We start from the raw sequence: 17,787 nt of genomic DNA, 5'->3' as shown, positions 1-17,787 counted from the left end.
GCATCAACTTTTTGTCTTGTGAGCATCAAGCCCAGATATTTTAGATACTCATCTAACTACTGAGCAATTCCAAGCGCTGTAATTTACAGGATCAGGAAGATCGCAGCAAAGGGTTATAAGACCATTTAAACTACATGTGGTTAACTCAAAGAGATTACATTGGATACCTGAAGAGAAATAGTAAGTTTATCCAGAGCTAACATGCCTTGAAACAGCCAAAGAAATAAAAAGCAGATTTATACAGGAAATTACAGTTTCTTTCTAAGTGCCCCAATTCCATACTGATACCACGTGGCACTCCTATCCCCTCTTTCTCTGGATTCCTGTTGACAGAAATTAACTGCCTTTACTGAAAGAAACTTTAACAATCTCAGTCAGAAACATCTTGGCAGTAACGATGAAAAACTCACCATTCATTCTGGCAGGTACCACAGCCATCTGTTGTTCACGTGCAGGACTTGAACAGCTCAAGCAAGAGAATGAAAACAGCAGTCAAGGTGAGGAACACAGTCAAGAGCAGTCCAGACAGGCATGATTTCCCTGGGAGGTGGCCACACTGGGTCCGGCACAGCAAGACAATCAAAGACCAGTCTGCCCAAAGGAAAAAACCAATAAAAATGCAATGGACTACAAATCTTGATTTATCAGTAAGCCGATGCCTCCACAGAATCATAGAATCATTTAGGTTGGAAAAGACCCTTAAGATCATTGAGTATTAAAAAATAGTAAGCTTGGAAAGAGTGGACATAAACTCAGATCCTCACGCACCAGTCTTCCTCTCCTGTAAAACTTGTCTCTGAGGACTGTAGAAGGTGGATGTCATCCCACATTGTGAGCTAATAGGGATGTCTTGAACCCTCAGATGAGATGCAGCTTACGAACAGGTCACACAAATAACTGCAAATCTAAATTGAGGCCTGTCATCACCTCAGTCTCCAAGGCAATATGTCACAAAACTATAGAATAATCTGGTGGTGTAAACAGATAGCCTAGACCAGTCCTTAGAATATTGCTTAATTTCACTCCATTGGTTATGCACAGAGCTGAAACAAAGCCTTATACTTAACTCACATTTCTAGGCTCTGGGTTGGAAACAAACACCTCAAACTAGCTCTTGCTTTCAGTTACAAAAGCAAAGCTCACAAATGATTTATCCTCAGCATATTGTTAGCATTAAAGCACAGTGGATGTTTTCATCAATAACTTCAGGTACTGGGGGGTTTTGGTGGTTTTGCTACAGTTTGTGTGATCTACAAGTATCATCAGTAAGGATTTGGTCTGCACAGTATTCTACTAAACACAGTGATTTTCTCAGAGCTGGAGTCTCACTTTAATAAGATACAGGAAAGCTGTCCCACAATTAAAAAAATAAACATGGAGCAAATAGCTTTGTTTTGACCTGACTACATATGTTACACCAGCCAAGATGAGGGAAGAGGAGTAACCCTATTAAAAACTCTTATCTTCGTGCTGCAGCTATTTAATTTGTCTTGGGTATTGTTAGTAAAGTGAATTATCAGATTTATGCAATCTGGGTTTCTATTCTTATTCTTCAATAAGGATTTTTACACATTAAGCCATCAGTTATACTCTAAACCAGAAAACGTTTTCATATAAACACTGCTCAAATATACACATTATCAATCTGGACATGATTTTTGAACCTTTCAGATATACATATTTTACCTTTTTATAAAAGCATCTAAAAAGTTCTACATGTTTACTTCAAAAGCCTCACTCTTCCTTAAATAAAAAAAATCTAATCCCCCATAGTATTTGACAATTCGATCAGACTTCAAGATTTATCTGTTCTTTACATAATCTACATCTCAGTTTTTACCAAAAGTACCAACCTAAACTACGAAACAATATTCATTTCAAGCCAGCAAGTGATCTTATTTCATACACACATTCTCTATTTGGGCCCAAGTCCCCAGAAGGCAAGTATACAATGTGATTTCCTGCAAAGAAAACCTCCAAAATTAGTCAGGCTGAAAAGAAACTCAGATTAGACTTGGCAAAAGCTTCACAGAGACCTAGCCAAATTGGCTGTTTCTGATTTCTAATGACACTTAAAATCATGTTTGAGCCACTCCAGTTTTACAGATCATAATCCAAATGAAGCAAACGCCCGTTTCTTTTCCAGACTGGTTCCCTCCCACAGTACCATGAAACAGCAAGGCAACAACTGATCTGCAATAAACAAGTCCTTATTGAGGTGTTATAAGTATTGCATATAAAATGACACTCTCATATAGATATTCAGCAATGTCACAAGATCCACGAAATAAACCACATTGTAATTATAATTCTCACAAAAAAATCACAAGTGAATAACTTCATGCCTAAAACGTAACAATACTGTTTCAAAAATTATACTTCATGCAAACCAAAATATATTCTCCCTGTAAAAGTGGTCAACTTAAGACATGACTTACGTATATTACAGTTCTCTACAGGAAATAAACCTAAAAACCATGGAAGGGGATGCACAGGAGACACATCAATTTAAAGCAGTGTTTAAAAATGCATGGGGAAAATCGATACATAAGTATGTTCCCCCACAAAGGTGAATAAACTAGATTGTTTTTATGTTCATCAAAATTCCAATCTAGTTACTGTTATTATGTTGCTGATTTAAGCCTAATGAAGACAAGATAAAAATAACTAAAGCCCCACTGAAACCAAGCTGAATTCATAATTCACTGCATTTTTTGTTTATATCAATCTTTTTTAACTTGCAGTACAACAAGGATGTGATAACAGAATACTTTCATATTATTAAATAATTTCACTGGACGAGCACAAAGCATACCAAATCACATTCTAAAACATACTGATAGAACTTGATTAGGAAGGATTAGTTTGCAAAACTTTTGTTACTGCATGTTACTTTTTTGGGGTCGGAAATTGATCCAATTCTGATTTTGCACGTATTTACTCTTTTTACTTATTATTGTACTCTATTCTTTTGTGCTCTTACACTTTGCCTTCTTCTCCTTTAAAATTAAAGCAATCTAATTTGTACTGCCCAGGACAGAGAATAAGAGAAATCATCAAATTCTGGAATTCTAGAATGTGTTGTTTCCATAGTTTGAGACTCTTGCAGGGATCTGAGACAGAGGATGCATGATATATCAACTTCTGCCAATTTAAATTCAGTAGGCTTTCTTTATTTTCTTATACTTTGGTTGCTTTTCCAAGTGAACACAAGAGGGCACAGCGCTTATTCAATCTCAGGCTGTATTTGTATTCAGCGTATGCCAAATTAAAATCACTTCTTCCTAAATGCAAAGCATCCCCTTTGGAAAGCTCGCATGCCAAAATAAGGCAAAAGCGGCTGACTAGAAATCTTACATACAGACAGTTTCAGCGAGTATATGAAAACTAAAACTCTATAAGTGAAATAACATAAGATTATCACATGATAAAGGTAAACAAGGACCTCAAAAAGAAATGTACAAGTTAAATGTACATGTTAAAATACGTACAAGTTAAAATATCTATTTCAGGAAATCTGACGCTGATTCAACCAACATCTGAAGATCCTGAATATAAAGCATCCTGGAAAAGGAAATACGGAATGAATCAGGAAAAGGATCAGACTGATAATAGGAGGGAGCCTAAGTGAGAATATAGGATTATTCCCTCATTACTCCCTAGAGGCCAAGCTTATCAGTCTATTTTTAACACATTGATTAAAAAACGCTGAGGTTGGAAGACTTACCAATTTCTGCAGTCTGCAATAGTAAACCAGGTATTCCACTTAAATATAACATTATGTGCTCCAACATAATGCAAAGCAATTTTTCAAATTTTAACTATAAAAAATAGGTAATAGTAAATAACAGAACAAGACTTTTCTAAGTTAAAAAACCAACCCAACAACCGCGTGGTGCGGGTAAGCAATACCTGCATTCAGAAGCCATGAACAAGCACCAGGAAGCTAATTAAAAGTCAGGTGAGAAACAGGTGAGAAACACCATTCAGAGTTGACTCTTAACCCTGCAGTGTCCACTCACAGCTCAACCTTCTACAAACATTTTCTCCCAATGCAGAAGCAGGCAGGCAAAACACACTAAGTCTTTGGCCATTCCCTCACCCCTCTCCAGTAAAACGCTGCACTAGTCCAAAGCTCTGCCTTCAGCTGTGCAGCACCTCTCTAAACCAGCAAAACACCTTGTTCCTAAAAGCAATACTCTCAGCAGGCAGACTCTACCATTTTACGGAGTTTGCCCGCACACCTCTCACTGTATCAGTTGCATTATTTACAGTATTACGCCTGCCTTCAGAGGAACCAAGCCCATGAATTCACCTGCCCAAAGAATGGTGCTCTTGCAACACACGGTAACGTTATCAGTAAAAGCAAGCAACTTCTACTTTTTGCATATATTGACAATTCATATAAGCAACAAACTCCTGTCTTCTTGGTTTAAAAGCACCTGTCTTCACAGGGAAGGTAAAGCCTAAGGAAATCTGCTGTGAGGTCTGGATGAGAAAGATGCAGTCTGAAAAGCAGCTCACAAGAAACATGCAAATGAAAATAGAGGCTGACAACAACTCTGCAGTGGAAATATCTAAAAATGACTATAGTATACAGGCATGATTAGAGCATAGATTCAATACACATTCCATAGCTTCTAGGATATATCACAAATCCTATAAATCTTTTGGCTATAAGATTTTAAAAGGTTTTTTAAATTGTTGATCTTAGCACATTGTTTTTTCCCAAATAAATACTTTGCTTTTGCTACTAAAATTTTAAAGAGCAGGAATCGGATCAGAAAGACACTCCTGTCATGGAGCTACTACCAATGAGACCTCAGACAGAATGGTTCAGTTTGCGACAGGACTGAAACACGGCAATGCTCAGCAGCAAGATGCTTGGCTGTAGGTGCTCAGACACATCTGAAACTCCACCATCCTCCTAGGTGAGGCTCTTCCTCACATCCCAGAAGCCCATCCTGCACTTCAGATGCCTATGTCATCTAGCTGGATGTAGATAACTGGCTCACTTTGAAAGTAAGCCCAGTGAAAACTGCACTTTTTATCTAACAGTTATCAGAGTGTCGAAAACACAGAAAGAAACCCGAGAGTAAAACCTGCTTGGTGAAAAAAGTTCAAAACACATCCCAGCTTCCACAAAACTGCCCTAACCGCTAGGCTGCAGGCAGTAGCACAGATAATGCATCTCCCACCTCTCCCGTGATGGCACACCACTGAACACACACAGGTTCTGATCACCAAAAACCCGTAATCAGGTTCCTGCCTTACGCACATCTTCTACCTGGCCTTCTTTTATAGCAGGAGAAAACAAGAGTAATTACAGTAAAATAAAGAATGAAAAGAAAACAAAGACTTTTACACAAAGCATGAATGAAAGAAAGAGTCTATGCAGTTCACGGCATGAATATCCCTAGTCATTATCTATCAGTACAAACACAGCCTTGCTGTGTCCTTTACTGAGGACTTTAAGGCCAAATCTTTTTTTAGTGTAACAGACTATTGTACTAGGAAGCCACATTTTAGTTTGCGTTTTTGCTCCTGGGATCTGAATAACACACGCTTTGCTGTGACTGAGATAAGTTACACTAAGCAAGTAACTATGAGTAGCAAAAAATAACATTTTCCTCCTCCTTTCTTAGTATTATTTATATTAGCAAGTGCACTATGTCTGTTTGTCCTCACTATAAAGACATAATGAAAAATAAAATGGTTCTCCAGCTCCAGTAAAAATTATGAAAAGCAGTTGTAATATGTCCAGAATTGAGAGGAAAAAGACAGCAAGCTCAGAAAAAGAGAGCAGAATATAGAGAGAAAGGAGCAAGCATGTCATCACAACAAAAGACTAGACTGCTTCTTCTGATTAAGTTCTCAACAACAGTGTATAATTTTAGGCAAAATTATCTTCAAGATCAAAACCAGTTTCCAAAAATTAGAGGCCAACAAAATGAGGCAAATCTTACCACTTGCTTTTGCCCACTTCAGTAGTATGAAGTAAGTTTGTCATAAAAGCAGAATTAATTTTCAATTCTTTTCAGAAGCAACCATTTCAAAACTAGTAACAGGCTTTAAAAGAAAGCAAAGATCACATCAGTCTACCTTAGTTTCTGGCTCCATTCTCTGAAATGCTATATGTTATCGCGCACATGTTTGTTTTTATCTGTCAGTGTGGTTTATTGTTAGGGAAGTGTAGTATCAGCTGTCTCTTCCCTGCCATCAAAGCTACTTCATTAAAGTTAATAGTGTTTGACTTCCAGAGGATCTTTTACCAAGGTAACACAAAAAGACTTCTGCTCGTCATTATTTTTCCAGCAACAAAGACACCAACTGGATGCAGTATCCCCTTTACCTTAAAAAAAAAAAAAATAATCCATTCTATCAATCCATTGAAAGCATTTAAGAATTCTATTTGTCATTTACTAAATCACTTTAGATGTGAGCAGCCAAAACATTAACTGCATGCCATCAGATGGCAGACCACACTGTATTAATGAATATCGGCCTTGGTTTGCAGAACACTACTGTATAAAGGTTCCTATGCACCTGTGTTAACCTGCACTGCCTCTGTCTAACATTTACCCCTTAACGGTTGGAACTACTGTCATCAACTGACATGAAACATTTAGCAACACCCTGCCTCCAGCCCAGATGAACACATTAAAACAGTCTTAACTAAAGAACATGTAGAGAATATCATACTGATTTCATTAATAACTTCTGCTTGGTTTTAACTTAACAAATTACAAGTTGAAAAGTTTTGATAAAGCTGTATAATTTTAAAAGCTTTTTCTATGCTTCTAAAAAACTTATTCCTTTTTATAATACCGTCACTGACTTCTAGCCTCCTTAGGTTTATATCCCTTTTCATCTCTATTTTCTGCAAGATTCTGTAACTACAGCTGGTTTCAAGAATTTGGGTCTTTCCAAATAACTGGCATTATTAGGGAGTGGGGTGGGTGCAGTAGGAGGGGAAGGGGGGCAGGAAGGGAACTGGCAATACGTTTTATTACTTTTAATCAGAAAACACCAATTCTGTGAATATCTATTATATTAATAAAAATAATAATTTTTAGAACTGCAGGAATATAACCAAACATCAAAGTTTATGCTGAAAAATATTTATATTTAAGAACTGCTTACATAAATAAAATGCTGCTGCTTTAAATAAAAACCTGTTAATTTTCATAAAACCACTTAGACTGAGCATGTGGGTTTTAGTATGATACACATGTATCCTACTAACAGTAAAAATGCAAAGACATGACACAATCATCAGGAACTTGTTTCTGTGTAACACTAGTTATCTTAAAAATAAGAAAGCCCAGTAATCTTTAAAAAGATCAACAGTTTCAGATATGTTAGAACAGTCTGGCCTATTCACAAACATTTGTTAATTCATCAGCTCAAATATAAGAGGACCCAAGTTCAAATCAATTTTACTCTAAGTGTGTGAGATGTGCTATAAAAACCTGTGAAACTGTCAATAACCTGCAGTAAAAGAAAAAATAAAAAGAAGTATTTTGTATAGTATTAAGAAACATCCAATCTCCTGAAAGACATTACAATGAAATATTGTAAAAGAGATTCACCTAATGCTTACAATAGTAAAATTAGTGCTTTATAACAGATAGTTTTTCCATGCACACATCCCTTTAAATATGAGGAAGAATTTTTTGTCAGGCATTTTTACCCAAATAATCTCAATACCATCTTTTCAACATATACAAGTGCATCAAGACTATTCATGGTATCTAGGAATACATAAGATCATTTAACTGCTAAATTGGCATTGCTGATGAATGAGACACTAAGGTAGGTATGTACATCTTCGGGGCATTTTACTAAATTTTTAAAGATAGTTTATTTCTTATGATGTGTTTCATCTTAATAATTATGTACATATAGGTGTATATAAAACTATTTTCTTTATCAGAAAATCACACCAGTTGAAGTGTACAAAACCAAAGTCCATCAAACAATGTTTCATTACGTAAAATCTGAGGTATATTTACTTAATTATGCCCTCCATGGGAAATTACTGAAGGCAACAAGGTTGAAAGTAAACCATCTACGTATATTGCATGAATCTACTATTAAGACTTACAAAAAGAGTCCAAAAGAATATACCTCTAGACTATGTCTAGAAACATGAAGGTGTGTGACAAAGCCCTCGGCAGCTAGCACAAGGGGGAGCAGTTGGGTAATATTCACAAGGCTTGTGACCCGGCTGGGGAAGGGTCAAGATGCAGGCTTACAGAACCTGCTCTCAGGCTGCCCCAGCCTGCTGCAGGCACAGCTGCGTCTCAGAAACTCCCTGACATGCCCTCAAACGAGCACCCACCAGAAAATGAAAGCTCCCTTCACCAAAACCACCCTCTCCACATGCACACGCCAAAACACAGCTTTGGCAATTTCACTGTGCTGTCTGATGCAGTGTTCGGAGCTGTTTTTTAAAAAGCAGAAGAAGTAATTACAGCTGCAATCTGGTGGTTGTTTCTCCTTCAGTGGCAATGCCCAAACGTTTGTGGGGAGGACAGAACTTCTACACAATTATTTCATTTTTGTAATATAGCAGCACTGCAAATCAACTGAATTACAAGACATCAGAAAGCATGGAATTCTCTATATGCTCATTTCAAATATTACAAGAAAATACTAAGTGTCATCTTTTCCTCCATCCTGAGGGAACTAGTAAATTGCAGTGCACATTGAAAGATGCCAAAACAAATTTGTAATTCAGTGGCCCTTGTGAACTTACTGACAAAAGTGATCCTTCTGCAGAAAGCTGGAAGGAGATCCTCAACACAAGTTCATTGCCACAGTTTACTGTGGTGTTCTTCCAGATTAAAACAGCTGTAGTGCTTCCTGTGCTTGCTGTCTGGAAACCACCCTCTCCAATACCCAGGACCGTACACTCTTTAGGACTCAGAATCCTTCTATTTTCACATTTGCAAAACACAAAGTTAAACACAACCACCTTCTGTCTGTGACTAGCCATCTTTGCCGCTACAGCTAAACACTATTTCAAACAAAAGCTTAAAAAAAATAGTTATCAAGATAAGGGAGGTAACCTTTCACATTGAAGTGACAAATGAAAACCAATTTAAAAAAAAAAAAATAAAAATCACCGAACAAATAGATGCGAAGCAGGCAATCAAACAAAGTTCCCTTCTAATGCAGAGCTTCTACCAATAACTGCTTTCTACGTAACAGATATATTGAATAAATTTATACTATTATCATATATAAGCCTTCCTAACAACTCTTAGAAAGAAAATTGTAAAATACCAGACAGAAAAATCCTCCATCCAGCAATTACTCTAACTAGTACTTATTACACTTTTCAGATAACTTTATAAAAGAAACTCACATGCACAAAACCCCACCCAAATTCCACAGAAGCCTGTGAGAACTTCACTGAGTTCATACTGCTCGCTACACCACAAACCATCCATCGGCATTTAGAAAGCCACTAAAATACTAAAGCTTCACACTCAGATAGTATACAATAAATAATTAAAAAAAACCCAAAACACACACCTTTTTAATTCTTACAATCACTTGTATAAGCTGTTTCATAACTTGAAAGGATTATCACCTGAGTCAAACTTTAAAACTCTGAAACACCTGCAAAGCAACTTTTATCTCCCTAGAATTGCTGAAGCTAAGTTTCACCACCTGAGAAAATCGTGATCATCGTTAAAAGAAATGCAAGAAAATCCCTTCAGTGCAGCAGAATCTGAACAGCAGGTCCAATAAATCAACTAGTTAGTTTAATTATAAAGAGCGTATTTATAGTGGAATCACTCCAAAAACATTACAGATAGGCCAATTAGTCACAGTCTTCCCTCAGAATAAAGTGAACGTAAACTGTATTCCTTACTTCTGTAGGTTACATGAAGATTTTCATCTGGAAGAAAAACTTTTCTCATTTAAATCCACATTGTCTTTTTTCTTGCTGCACACTGTTGTTAACCGAAGGAAAGATTTAAGGGTTTTTAACCAAAGTATCTGTTGGAAGTTCCAAGTAAAGCCTTGACAGGGCCCAGCTTGCCAAGAACTGCGCTTTCTACCAGTAAGCAAGGAAATCTATCCAGCTTTTTTTTTTTTTAAAGAAAAAAGATGTTTCCTTTGGAATTTATTTTCTCTTCTAACAATTCTGTGTGCTCACTGCCCAACACAAACACACACCTTTCCCCAAGGACAGGGAAAAGTTCTGGGGACTGTGGTGGTGGCGGCAAGGCGTGGGCAGGCCTCTGGGCAGCCATTTTCCCCTCAGGAGACATCCCCAGGCAAGGAGGCTCAGCCAGCCGGGTGTTCCCAGGCTGTGGCTGTACCTCCACCTGTGGCACGGCTTCCCCATTGCCCACAGGTTGTTTCTCAACATTTTCCTGAGGAAGACCCCACATTTTGTTCAGAAAAACCATCATTCCCCAATGGGTATGGAGCTGGGGCCCAAGGCAGGAGGGGGAGCGCAGGCACCGCTGCCAGAGAGGGCTGAGAAATGGTTGAGGGTAGGGAAAAGGTCTTAACCTTTGAGTCTGCATTTTAAGGAAAAAGGCAGTCTTTTTAGGCCTTGCATTTCACCTCCTTACATCAGGAAAATGCTATAATATGAAGGACTGCCTTTTTATTTTAAAGGATTATTTGTTCTAAATACATGCATTATCAGTGTGATGGACTGACAGATAAATAAAATAAGCGTGTTCCAAACTGTTCATAATACACTTTTATGACACAGTACCCCGTATGTTATACTGCAACACTAGCTGTTTGCTGAAGCCAGTTCATACAATGGTGCTGACATCCCTGATGCGCCTATGAAAAGACAATAGTTTTATCTAGCCTAGGTGATAAAAAGGTAGATAGTCTCCATGCTGTCCCCTGTAGCCATTCGTGTCCCCCACAAGGCCAATCTGTAGTACATGGTTATCTGAGGTCTTCTTCTCTATAAACTATGTTGTATCACAGTGAAGGATTTGTACAATCTAATGAGAAAGCAGAGAGTTTATCAGAGCAAGCCCAGCTTTCATGGAGTCATTAGCCCTGGGCAGGCTATTAAAAGGGCCTCTGGAGTGTAGTCATAAGAAGAGCAATGAATTTCAAAGGTAACTCAGCACAACAAATAGCCGAGCAGGAACAACTTCATGCAACTGCCAAGAAGAACATGGCTGACGCTCAAAAATTCAAAAAAAGCAGAAACATGATAAGAATAGAAAGGATGTTCATTTTCAAGCAGAAGATAAGATATGGATTAAAGTTCATTCTCAGAATAGTGCAGAGAAAGACTTTATGGCTACACTAACACCAAACCAGAAGATTCCTTACCGAGTTATTTAAGTAATAGAATAAATCGAACCAACGTGTGCTGCTGTGGGATGTAAATCCTGGCACGCTTACCCTGCTGTGGATTCTGGCAGCCTTTATTCTAGAGTTGTGGTAGAATTCAGTTTTTACATTCTTTATGTTTCCATCTCTGATTTTATCTACATGGATGTTAAATTTATTCATTTCTTTATGTTCTTTACCTCTGTCATTTGGTTTTTAGCGCTCTCTCAAGAAGAGGAAATAACCACAAAAAGGGTGGTAGCTGCGTAACTAATCTCTTAGGTACAAATGATGTTAACTTCTTTCCTTTTTTCATTACATACATATGATTTCCCCCCATGTCCATCTTGGCCTAACAATCATCATTAGTTGATAAGTTGGAGAAGGAGAGCTTGGGAAGGGAGAGGGGCTGGACAACAGGGGTCAGCTCAAGGAAGGGATTCCTCACTTTCTGTTCAGCATGGCACACCCTACAAAATTAACTGGAGAAGCAGCAAACAAATAGATTGATAAGGCTTGTATCGCCCGCAAAACAAGGCAGAGAAGAAGAACTGGGGACAGTGTTAGTTAGAAAGGGCCAGGTGAAGCTGTACATGGTTTTTAAGCTAAGGAAAGAAAGTTGAAGAAAAATCTACTAGAGATATTTGTGAAACTACGTTAAGTTTCTTATAGACCCGGCAATGGAGCAGACTGCAAATATACATTTAGCCTTCAAAAGTGATCTGGGACACTCCTAAGGTGTATAATGTGAGTATACTGAGTCCATTATTCAAAACAGGAATGAATATGAATGATGCCTCTCTGGTAGGAACCTGGTGCTGCAATTATAACTTGACTGAAGCATTGCTGGTTCACATACTGAGTCTCAGTTTGACCACCATTTTAGCTTCCTTCATGTCCTTGCACAAATAACTTGATCTTGGCAGGTCTCTTTCTTCTGTAACAGATGTGTTAGTAATATTTCCCTTTGTCCATTCTTTGTTGAAGAGGCCAATAAATGCTTGAGAGCAAGGAGAGCCTCTTGCACAAAAGTGCTACAGTAATAAAAATAATTATTTTTGAGTCTTTTCAGACTGTAGATTTTTTATTTACTAAGGAGAAATATCCTGATATTTGGATTGAAAACCAATATATGGTTTGAAGGACTTGATGACATTTCCTGAAATGTTATTAATTATTATTTATGGGGATAAACCAAAATTCACCAGAAGTTCATTAGTCACCTTTTCAGGCTATGAAGATGTATTTGGTTAGTTATATGTGGAAAGGAACAGCAGACTTCTCCGGTGCCCCTCTCGTCCTACTGTTCCTTTTATATTTTAATCCCACTCTCAGCTTCACTTCTTTTTCCATGTTGCCTCTTAGAGTCTGAATAACTTCCCATCTGCCACATGCCAAATCTCCTTTAGATCCTTCCTTAAAACCTACTTCCTTCACATAGCCTACTTATGCTGATATTTTCACCAAGACATCTACATTCATTCCCATCTGAACTATTGTCCCATAAATCATATTTGTCTTGCTTAGATTGTCAGTGCTAAACATAAAGCATGTCCCGGACATTCTAGCAGTCATTCCTAGTCTGCTGCCACATGAATGATAGCAGGGTCTTGTATCAATTTCTGTACATTTCCCAGCAGGACAGAGGAGAAAAAATAATTCAAAGAAGTTCACAACAGCCCTCAAGGCTTGTCTGTATTACACAGCTGGGAACAAACATTTCTTCCTCCTATGAACTACAACTCACAACATTATTAGTTAACCAAAGGTTAAATGTAAGTAACAAATGTTTGTTCCTATTACACCCGACAGTTCCTTACACATACGCAGACATCTCAGTAGATATTTAAACATGCCTTTCTCCTTGGTTCTGGAAGTGAATGTTTCAAATGACACAGTAACTGAACCTGAATAGAAAGCATAATTATTAGTCCTTAACAGTCAATAACAAAATATGAATTGCTGAAAATTTGATGAGAAAGATCTGTGAACAGTTTTGAAAATGAATTTTGTCAGGTCATATTTAGTCAACAGCTCTCTATTTCAATTGTGAAGATTAATGTTTTTTCCATGAAACTAATGCCAAAACTTTGACTCACTGGAAATAAAACATTAGTTTAAAGAGCTACTCATTATCATTTGTTTTACAGTAAAAAATAAATTTCATGAATTAAGATATAAACCATTTTGTCACATAACAGTACGTCGGAGAAGACATGGAAGGTGACCTGTGTACAAATAGTTCATCCATCGTTGCCAAGTTCCCAACTACTGTAACACTTGCACAGTTTACATGGAAAGAGAGAAGCTTCACTTACTCAGACTCTTGACTTAGGTTGGCTTTCCTCTGTAAAATAGAAATTACAATGCATACCTTACAGGAGTATGGTGATGATTGACTGTCATTTTCATTATCCACAGTGTGAGGAACGCTGCCCTGTATGTTAACGCCTGCTGGCCTAATATCGGCACCAGCCTGGATGCACACTCAGTGAGATCTTCTGAGCCATGACACCTGTATGCATGTGAGTAGACACTTCTCATATGCAGAGAAGATCTCAGAAAAAATCCTGGCATAGGGCAAAGAGGTTGTACAGGTTGTAACTACAAAGTAATGAGCATTTCTTGGAAGTACCTCTGTACCTTCAGCACGTATTGCTGCTTATATAAGAGACACCAGCAGTAGATCCCAAGGTCATGTTCTTACCTGCAAAGACTTTATTCCCACAAGACAGCAGCAAAACTCAGTAGGTTCCAAGCAATTCTGGGAAATAATGAATGGAAATGGATGGTGTCCAGCATCTTGCAGGATAAATTCATGTTTGTTTGAAATCAAAATAAAAATCTTACTTTAGCATTGAAAATCTATATTGAAAATCTATAAACATATAAACGAGACAAGAGAAAGATAGATAGGAATGATATTTTTTTTAATATATAATGATATTAACTGTCAGTGCTGGAGTATCAAAAAATCATACCAGGAATTCTTGCAAATTTTTCAAATCCTTAACTTGAAATTCTCCTTTATTTCACAGAAAATGCCATGGACAGCAGTTGTTATGCTGTCATATATTCAGTAGGATATATCTCATTTAAGGTTTTAGTCTCTTTTTCAGTTTGTGACACAGTGTTTTGGTCAGTTTTGCCCTCAGACCAGATTATTTTTGCAGATGTTTTTTCTCTACAAAATATTTAGACTTATTCTTAACTTACTGAGATCTGGAACTGGTATTCTTGGCTTTAGGGATGCTCTAAAATGACAAAGCTGAGAAAGCACTGGCAGATAGTGCCTTTGCAAGTGGGGACAGATGTTTTGCAAAGGCTGAGAAGCTGAGGAATCTGCAGAATTCCTAAACCCCAGCGGGTTTAGTGCTCCTTGCTCTCTCTAAAATATGGATACTTTGATGTGTGTCCCATTTCTTGGATTCACTAGCACTGTGAATTTTTGGATCTTTGCAGACTGTTTAAGTTTTCACTTCTGAATATATATCCTAAACATTTATAAATACTGTATTTTCTGAATAAACTACCAGTGAAAAAGTTGTTAAAGTAAAGTAATTCAGAGCATGTGTAAATAATCTGAAATGTACTTCCTCTGTAAATGCTGACTTCTCCAAAGTTCCTAATGCTGTTCGTGATTTTGGGAACCTTGATTTTGGTTCCACAATATGAAATACTTTGAAAAGGTCGTAAATTTTCAGAGGACAGAGGAGCAGTTTCAGAAAATACATATTCCTTTTAGAAAACAATACATTTTCAAGGTGCCCCCACTTGGCTACTTGAAGACAGAAGCATTCAAAGTTTCTAGTTACCACAGATAAATTGGGCACACATAAACCATTTTGGATTCTTATGCTGTCTGCCTCTTGTTCCATGTCCAAAAGTGCCCAGTTTGCAAACAGGAACCTCATCTTTCTCTACTGCCAGCTTTCCAAGCTCAGTTAGATCGTAATATTTACAAGAGTGACTTTTCATGCTTTTCACACTATCGCAGACAGTAATTGTTCAGGTACATCTGTGAGAGCTCACCACCTTCATTTCAACCTCTCCGGTTCTAATTCAGGAATGCACTTCAGCAAATCCATCATTTCTAAGCCATGTGTAGACTACACACACATTCAACAGTTTTCTGAATGGGAATGTTTTCTTATAGATCAGAGTTGGAACCTACTGAATACTTATTGTCATGCAGCACAAGAAAGAATGATATCCAGTCTTCTCAGGGTTAACTGTTGTAGGAATAAAATTTTAAAAATAAATAAATAAAACCAAAGGAAATACAGTGTTTAGAAATAAAGTTGCTAGATACAAATGAAAGAACACGTTCCTTGAATAAGCAATTTTACATCGCCATTTTTGAAAATCAGGCTAGACTTGAACAGTTGACTAAGAAACAGTAGTTACCCGAATGCAGACATTACAAAACTGGGAGTTAAGAATTAATTTTAAAGAGGCTGCCTCAAGGAGACAGTAAGGTTTTGTTAAATTACATTTAATGTTCTAATACCCTGAGCAGTAGTGAGTGACACTGTTGTTAGGAAACTGGCACTGCTGGACACAGTGCACAGATAAATCCCATCTGTGCTGTGTGTGAAGGAGAGATCTGATGCCTGGCCCATAGAGAGGATGGTTACAATCAAGGAAGATACTGTTTACATTTCAGAAGTTTCAGAAATAACCATCATCATCATCTGATGCCAGCTCCACAGCATATGTAGTGATTCACCTCCTGATTACAGCAAAGATTTTTAGGGTCCATACTTCCATCGCTTTAAAAAGTGCCAATACTCAGATTTCAAAAAGCCAAAGTATTGTGTGCCCATGAGATATTGTACTGAGCACGTTGCTCATTTCTTCTTTCAATAAAATCTCCTGTGTTGAAGCTACACAACATTGCCACAGGATTTCCAGTCTAGTAGTAAAGTTCAGAGCTGTTATCCCAGCAGCCCGTTCTGGCTTGCTACATGACATAGAAAATATTTCTTGTGACTGATTAGCAATAGATTGTTTTTATAACAGTGTGTTTCTGTACACATGCCCTCCTCTAATATCCCTTCCCTGTTCCCAGGACAGACACCAACTCAGTAGTCACAGACTACTATATTACATCAGAGAGCCTCATTAAATCACTGTAGACACAATTATCTTCTGTATCCATCAAACCATGAAAGGTTACCTGAGTTACTAAAAAATTCCAGGCGTGTCTTCCTAATAAACAACAGTATAGTGATTAATTGCCGAAGGAATCTGGTGCTTTAGGATTAGCTTTTATTTGGAAAGTTTAACATACTCGTTCACCAGACAACTGAACTCTCCACTTCTCACTTTCTCAGGTCACCTGCAAGTACTAAAGATTTATGTGAGCAAGAAATATTGTTACTTTTTAACATGGCGATGTTTTTTTAAGCAACATATCTCAGATAGAAATTTAGCCCCATGATGCATACAAAGAAAGAGACTTTGCCTTGAGAGGATTTGGTATGAACTGGGTCACAAAGGCAATTAAAAGTCGTAAACCAGATGTATTATGTCTGTTCTATCCTTTTCATTTGTGTCAACGGGTGAAATCGTAGCATGGTACGCCCTGGTTCATTTTGTCATTCTAAAGCTAGAAATGATGTAAACAAAAAAGCAGCTCTCTTATATTTTTAGTACTGTGAAAGATAGTAATTTTATTCCACTTAAATCAATGATAAATTCAAAGCTGAAAATGCATGTGTATTTTTTGAAGATTATGATGCTATAAAGTGCATTCCATAGTCTGGATTCACTTTAATTGTGATTAATTTGTTTTCTTCTATGTCCTATAGTACCTTTACAGAGGATGAAACATACATAAATAAATCACACCATTATCACTGTGTTTTCATTCACCTGTGGAATCCTTCATAAGAATTACTAGTTCATTTAAAATACACACTTTAACCTTCATGCGGCTGAGCTGGGCTGAATATGCTTTCTGCTTCCATGGAAGATCAGTTTAAACACAGTGAAATAAGTAAATCATGTATGTGGTTGCTCAGTAAGGAGTTACTCAAGTTAATTATATTTCTGTTGGTTTTGGCAAATAACTAATGCTACAATATTTACTTTAATAAGCTGAAGTAAGCTCTGAGCCTCTTTAAAATCACACTCTCCAGAGTGCAAAAACTGTAAACACTACAGAATGAGGATAACACTTGAAAATAGATTCATTACTTATTTGCCAAACGTCCTGCAAACGGGGGAGGATTTGCTCTTCTCAGTAAGGTATCTTTACAGGAAACTGTTGCAATATCCTGGTGGCACTGGGCGTCTGGTGCTATGGCGTTGTTCCTAAATAAACACTGTCTTTGAGAGCCCACCCATCAGAGGAGAGGGAGTAAGAGTCTCTTTGCTCCGATTAGGTACAGATCATGGTGGACATCAGTACCTAGGAAGTGCATAAAACAACTAGTTTACGTGTCCCCTTCT

The 17,787-nt window shown here is 37.5% G+C and overlaps 1 long non-coding RNA gene across 1 annotated transcript; it reads right to left on the bottom strand.

Annotated features, from left to right (window-relative positions):
• Nucleotides 1–420: 420 nt before the first annotated feature.
• LOC141742834 (uncharacterized) lies at nt 421–9,533 on the bottom strand. Its single transcript, XR_012586891.1, has 3 exons — nt 9,374–9,533; nt 3,492–3,564; nt 421–591 (listed from the first exon to the last, which is right to left on the bottom strand). It is a non-coding gene; the product is annotated as an uncharacterized LOC141742834 (long non-coding RNA).
• Between the last annotated feature and the right edge of the window lie 8,254 nt (nt 9,534–17,787).

The sequence above is a fragment of the Larus michahellis genome, chromosome 4, assembly GCF_964199755.1.
Source record: "Larus michahellis chromosome 4, bLarMic1.1, whole genome shotgun sequence".
In the NCBI taxonomy this organism is placed as follows: domain Eukaryota; kingdom Metazoa; phylum Chordata; class Aves; order Charadriiformes; family Laridae; genus Larus; species Larus michahellis.
Note: the sequence above shows the minus strand (reverse complement) of the source record. Positions and strands in the feature narration are given on the sequence as shown.